Below are 7,607 nucleotides of genomic sequence, written 5' to 3'. Positions count from 1 at the left end.
ACTATAGTACCATTTCTTGCCCAGGGTATACCTCAGCAATCACTGACTGGAATTTATAGTAACTTCATATTGGAAGCTTCACTGCCAACAGGAAATGTGCGTTCCAATCAGATGATTCACTGAGTTACGAGGGGTGTTCCAAAAATAATGTCATTTGTGTTTTATTTCGCGGAAATCGTGTCATGTGTACACAAAACCACCTCGTGTCGATAGAATGATAACTGAATCGTAACATAGGTAAATTTCTCGCTCACACGTTCACTGACCTTGGTACAGTGTACATTGCTTTATAGCGTATTCATTACACTTTAGACAAAATGACTGGGAAAATAACTGAAAATATGCTTGAAATTAGGGCCTACATAAAAGGTAGGTCGCTACTCGGCATGAAGCTTGTAGATATTCACGTTGAAGTGTGCGACATTTATGGGGAGGGTCAAATGTCTCACAGGACTATTTGTAGGTGGGTAACTAAATTTAGGACCGAACAGCAGCAACTCAAGGATGCTGCTCGCACAGATCGTCCTGCAGCAACTACATAGAAAGGTAACACCGAAAAAATCCTCAATTTGCTAAAAAAGGATGCCCGATTCACCGTAAGGCAATTGGCCCGACCGACAATTTTGTCGTTAGCACGAGTTCATGGAATTTTAAAGAAACACCTAAAACTTAGAAAAATAAATGCAAGATGGATACCCCATTTGTTAACAGATGAACAAACGAGGACCCGTGTAACAATGGCAAAAAAACTTCTGAACATGTACCCAAAATACAGCAAATAGGTTTTTGATAATATAGTTACTGGTAATGAAACATGGGTTTATTATTTTGAACCAAAGCGGAAGTATTCCAATCGAATTTGGTCACCAAAAATGCGAGACGCCAAAGTATTGTCAAACGAATACGAACGGTGAAGAAGGTTTTGTATGTATTTTTTCACTCATAAGGATCCAATCATTCAAATTCCGGTACCAAAAGGCAGTACGGTCATAGGAAAATTCTATAAAAAAGTTGTTCTAAGAAAATTGAAGAACAACTACAAAAGTCGCCGCCCCAAAACAGGACTTAAGTACCTCCGACTTTTGCATGATAATGCACCCGCTCACAAGGCACGCATTGTGACCGAGTTTTTGGAATCAGAGAAGGTTACCGTTCTTCCACACCCTCCGTTTTCGCCAGACCTGGCCCCCTGCGACTATTTTCTGTTTCCCAAACTTAAATGTCATCTGTCTGGAAAGAGATACAAATCGAGAAATGCCCTTGGATCTGCTGTTTATCAGTATCTGATGGGTGTTCCCATAGAAGAGTATGAACAATATTCCAAAAGATGATTGACCGGCTCAAAAGGTGTATTCAGGCGAACGGAGAGTATTTTGAAGGGCAGAGCAAGTTAAAATGATCAGAACATTTGCAGTATAGGAGAACCGATGCAAGTGACATTAATTTTGGAACACCCCTCGTATGTCCTTTGATTATTCAACTTTAGTACACTATAGTACCTGTTTTTTGTCCTGTGTTGCTGGATACCATAGAAACTTCATCAGAAGTTGCATATTATCTTCTTGTTCAGGTCTGATGATTATCACTGAGTTACTGCCCTTTGATAGTTCAACTTTCATAAACTATAGCGTCATTCTAGTCAGGATATTTTTCGGCAACAAGAGGTGGTGCGCATTTTATCTTTATGTTATGGTGCGATGATCTTCCAATGAGGTTTTAATATTCTATTATTCAGCATGAGTATTTTTTTAAAACTATATGTGCCCAGTCATTGAATTCCACTTTTTAACTCACCAGATCACGAAGTACTTACGGTAAGCTATTGTGACTAGTCATTGTCCGGTGGCGTCTGTCGTGCGACATGCGTTATCCGTCAACATTTGCCTTTTTAACACTCTAGAGGCCTCATTTGTTACCAAATATTTATGAAACTTTGTCAGAATGTTTGTCTTGAAGATTTCTTGCTCAAGTTCGAAACTGGACCATGTATGGTCAAAGACTAGGTCAGTAGGTCAGATCAAAGGAAAATCTTGTAAACACTCTAGAGTCCATAGTTTAAGCTGGAAGTTCATGAGAATTGGTTAAAGTGTTTGTATTGATGTCCTCTAGGTCAAGTTTGAATCTTGGCTATGTGGAATTAAAAACTAGGTCACACGGTCAAATCAAATGAAAAGCTTGTTAACAATCTAGAGGCCACGGTTGTAACCCAATCTTTATGAATCTTGGTCAGAATGTTTGTATAGATGATCTCTAGGTCAAGTTTGAAACTGGATCAGTTAGAATAAAAAACTAGGTCATTAGACCAAATCAAAGGAAAATCTTGTTAACCCCCACAGTTTAAGTTTGAAACTCATAAGAATTGGTCAGCATGTTTGTCTTAATGACTTCTAGGTCAAGTTCTAATCCGGGTCACGTGGGGTCAAAAACTAGGTCACCCGGTAAAATCAAAAGAAAAGCTTGTTACAACTCTAGAGGCCACAGTTGTAACCCGATCCTCTTGAAACTTAGTCAGAATTTTGTCTTGATAATCTCTAGGTCAAGTTTGAAACTGGGTCATGTGTGATCATGTGAGGTCAAAAACTAGGTCAGTAGGTCAGATCAACTCTGGTGAGTGATATAGGGCAATCATGGTCCTCTTTTTTCTTTTAATATGCAATAAACTTATTTTGGTGAGCATCCATTAGCCATTATTTTCTTGCTATTCTATGCCTTTTATTCTCGGTAAAAAAATGGAAAAACGGACAATTAAACGGACATGAACTCATCTTTTAGATGTATGTTACATTGCAGCAAGTTCATATTCGTGCGGATTCTTTCATCGGTCAATGGCTTTTATCGTTTTGCTAACATGCAGATTAGAATAAAAGTTTTGTCTAGTCAAATACGGAATATATAATGGATATATTGAACAGGCACGTGATACAAATGTGATTCGCTGAGAAAAATATGTAGTGAATGATATGTCTATATTTTAGATGCAAATTATAATTAAAATTCAAAATCTCACTGTTTTGAGAAAACGAAATTTTAAAATATAATCTTCCGTTATATTTCAGTTCTCCACTAGTTTGTCTTCTATTTAAGCCCGCCGCATTCAGCACTTTTAGTGCTTTGATTAGATAACTACATCTACCTGGAAGTTGTTTTCAATTAACCATATCTGATGGAATTTTAATGCTCCCCGAAGAGGGCGAACAAATAATAACTACATTGTTCGTTCGTTCGTCCGTCCGTCAGTCCGTCACACATTTTGTCCGAAAGATAACTAAAACTGAAGTGACCAAATTATAAATTTATACAATGATAGAAGTCATTGGGAGGAGTGGAAGTGCAGTGACAAGGAACCATTAATCTAGGTGGTTCTATTTTTAAGGTGAGCGTTTGTGACGCTTCATGTCCGTCGTGCGTCGTCCGTCTGTGTCGTCGGTCGTCCGTTCAAAAAAAAAAAATAATAATTCCACACAAAACTCTGGCTGTCATGGGAACCGAAAGAAGAATGTTTAAAAATGTTCTTGTCTAAATCCGCAAGGCATAGAGTCTCGATGTTTTGCTTTTGACATCATCTAGTAGCCCTCTTTTACGAGTATTCAAATTATGCTAAAATATTTTTCAAAATATATAGGAAAATAAACTTACAAAATCTTCTAGCATGAAGCCACTAGTCTAAAGTCTTTGATAATTTGTATGTAGCATTACACTGTAGTCCTCAAATTATTATCCAGGGGCGAAAAGAGGCCCCGACCCGGGGGCCTAAATCTTATATAGACTTATATGGGGAACAGCTTAAAATATTCTTGTCTGAAACTGCAAGGTCAAGGCGTTTCATTTTTGGTATGTTGCATTAGCTTCATGTTCTCTACCAAAATTATTTAAATTATGTCCCTAAGGGGAAAAGAGGCCCAAACCAGAGTGTCCAAAGTTTTACATAAACATTTAAAGGAATTAAAAAAAATCTTCACGCCTGAAACTGTTCGGCCTAGGCTTTTGATATTTGGTATGTTGCATTGCCTAGTGGTCTTCTAACAAAACTGTTCAAGTTATGCCCCAGGTGTGAGAAGAGGATCTTTGCTTGAAGTCCCAGATTTTACATAGACCTACATAGGAAAAAACACTTTAGAAATCTTCTTGTCGGAAAGTTCAAGGCCATTGCAATTGATTGGGTACCTTGCTGTGCCTAGTGGTTCCCTAACATGATTGTTCAAATTATGACCCTCGGGTAAAAAGAGGCCTCGCCCCGAGGTCACTTGTATAACAGTTATATAGGAACATTGCTTCAAAATATTATCTGATCATATTTCATAGACTGTTTAATCATAATTGCCTAATGACCCTAATTAATTAGAGGTCATATGACTGTGACATTGACCTATTGGCCTTCTTTTGTATTTTCATAAGATACAGCCTTGAAATTTGGATCACAAATACAGTTTTTAACATCTATCTTAACAATGACGTTAAGTGACCATGACTGTGACATATTCACCTTAAAAAGTTCTTTGTTAATATTTTGGCATTAATTTGACATTTGAAACCTTGGTCATATTACTCAGGTAAGCGATCCAGGGTCATCATGACCCTCTTGTTAAAGATAATTATCTCCCTTTTTTGAAAACCTTGTCTTGTGCTGACTCGAATAATGTGACAGGTATTGACTTTATATTTTACATAGGAACCATAACTCTAGGCGGCCTCTTTTTTTAATTATTTCCCTTGATTTTAAAACCATTTCAAGGACATAACTTGAATACTATGTAAGGTATTGACTTGATACTGAACATATATTTATAGACATCAGTTAGAGCTAGTGCACTGTTAAAAAAACATAATTCATGTTGACCACATTTCTTCTTAACACAACCTCCGTGACTGGAAAGTCCCTTATGCTACAATATTTTCATGGAGCAGCCACGGGTGTTACCGATCGCCTTGTTTTGATAGATATGTTCATGAAAATCTGCCATTACTGTTTCGTTCTTATGCTATTCTTGCAACAGGTTTTTTTTTGTCGAAAAGCGCTCGGGTTTTTAATTTAACATACTGTTTGAACATATATTCTGTCAAACTGTCACATGTTCAATAAACTCGTCAGGTTATGATTTAACCTTTTTAGTGTACAGATAATCGGGACCGCCCATTTCAACTACTTCTTTTTAAATAAAGGTTCTCCTTTAAGTCAAAATTCGTGTTTCTGAAGTTCAATTGATTAATTAAGCGCACATGTACACTTTAACATCTGCTAGGTCTCATTTGTGTGGAAGCATTCAAATCAAATATAAAATATGAAATAGTTCGAGACACAAAAATGCATTGAAGAGGGCTCTCTCTCTTAACTGATAGGATAATGTTCTTTCCTTATACCACAAGGCAAGCATTAAAAAGAATTTTCCATTTAAAAAAAATGCCTTTTAAATACAACCAGTTTTCCCTAAAATATGGTAATTGAAAGTGGATAGATTGCTTAGAACATTCAAAGATCAGATTTTGTTATCATTAACACTCAGTCATTACACTGAAACAATTTAGATGAAATTTGTGGCGCTTGACATTAATGTTTTATGGCGTGTATGTTTACAAAGCCGTTATGCTCTACTACACAAAGTCTTTAACTCCAAATTCGATATAGATGTTTCTTTGGTAACTCAACCAAAATATTTGAATTACTATTTTTCACAAAACCTGGCCATCATCCGGCATGCTCACTCATCCCTTTAGGTTTGTAGATAGAAATTTGAAAATCTTTATTAGATAACAATCAACCAAGATTCCTCAACTTATTCCATTTCGTCAAAAACTTGCTCACTAGTTGACGTAATCACTTTTCAGTATATTAATTGTTTGTCATATACATACAAGTCAGAAAACGCTTGTCAACTTTTGGGGCCCTCTGTGATCGAGCGGTTAAGGTCGCTGGCTTCAAATCACTTGTCGCTCACAAATGTGGGTTCGAGCTTAAATCCCTCACTAGGGGCGTTGAAGTCTTCATGTGCGGAAGCTATATAGCTGGCTAACGGAATATTCGTTATTCTAATATGCCTGTCTCTGTTAAAACACACTAACGCTAGAATGACGTCAGGTAAACGTGCGGTGACGTCAAAGTTTTTGTGGCGACCAAGAAAGAGCGCTACTATATTTTATCTACTGTTTCAGATTAAAGGTATATTAGAATTCAAACAATTCATAGCAAAAACGTGTTTTAACACTATTTATACACTCGGGCGGTAATACGTCGTACAAATAATTTTACTCAGGATGTGCCCTCGTAAAATTATTACGCCCGACGTTAAACCACCCATCGTGCATAAATAGTGTTTAACACTCTTTTGCTATAGATTATATTTTAATTCTACCTAGGTGCCGCCCGTGATTAAATAATGTACGAAGGGGCACCTGCGATCTTCCTCCACCATTAAACCTGGATTGTCGCCATATGACCTAAAAAAACACTTTAGTTTGATATAAGAGGATTTTTCTTGAGTGACCATCTACATACTTTTGTTTCGTTCCTATCATTGTCGAGTTTAATATCACAGTTATAGGTCGGTGTTTATTCTAATTTAGATGCTTTTACTAAGGACGAGCTTCTCTTACACTGGAATGGTGATAATGCAGTAAACGTAGACATCAATGCATTCAATCTGAAATTTTAGAAACCGTCACTAGGGCACAGTTTTATCTCCCCATACGATCACCCAGGTAACTAGTACTCTGCATCTTTTTAATACGCTGACTCAACACATATATATTTCAGTAACTTACTTACGCACCTGTTTTGCAACAAAACAATTATAATTGTATATTAGCTGAGCTAGATAAGTATACCTAAAATATCTTTGATCTAGAGGGAAGTAATTAGAAATAACATTTGCTCATGCAGTAATATTTCTAAGCAAATAATATTTATAGTTTTGTCTTAAATTATACCCGATTAAAGGTAATTTGAACGCTCTTTACACTTTAAAACACTCATTGTATACACAGAATAAAGATATGTGTTCATTGTTATTATTTTATACAAGCAGAAATGTTGCATTTGCCGAGCTACAACAGTGTACAAAGTTGGCATAATGCTAACGTTCATCACTGAAAACATAAACAAGAGAAATATGACCTTTCAAATACAAAACTGCAAGATTTGATACACACAGTCACTAAATTTTTACTAATCCATAATATTTTAAACTGTCTATAACATATCAGACAAATACAGATATATTTTAAAAATTAAATTGAAAAATACTTCGACATTTAATTTGCATTTGTTTGATTGGATATGGAAAATTAACAATAACATTATACCGGCAATTTTACAAGGAATGTACAAAATACACTTTTCACTGCTTTTGGACGCAGAAGAATATATACTTCACTAATTAAAAAGAGTTGCGTTACTTACAAAGAACACCTTAAACAAGTTTTCATCGAAAATGATGTCAGGTATGGAGCTAATCATGACGCCGAGCGTTTAAAATTGTTACGGTTGATTAAATCAATGATATGGTACATGTATTAACGAAGCATTGATAAATTTATATCTAACATCAGTCTGATAATATCTATCAGTCGCTAACAACTTAAAATTATTTTCTAACTCTTTGCTCGGCCGCCCA

This window comes from Mercenaria mercenaria, unplaced genomic scaffold (assembly GCF_021730395.1).
Source record: "Mercenaria mercenaria strain notata unplaced genomic scaffold, MADL_Memer_1 contig_3361, whole genome shotgun sequence".
Taxonomy (NCBI): Eukaryota; Metazoa; Mollusca; class Bivalvia; order Venerida; family Veneridae; genus Mercenaria; species Mercenaria mercenaria.
This window is presented reverse-complemented; position numbering follows the sequence as displayed.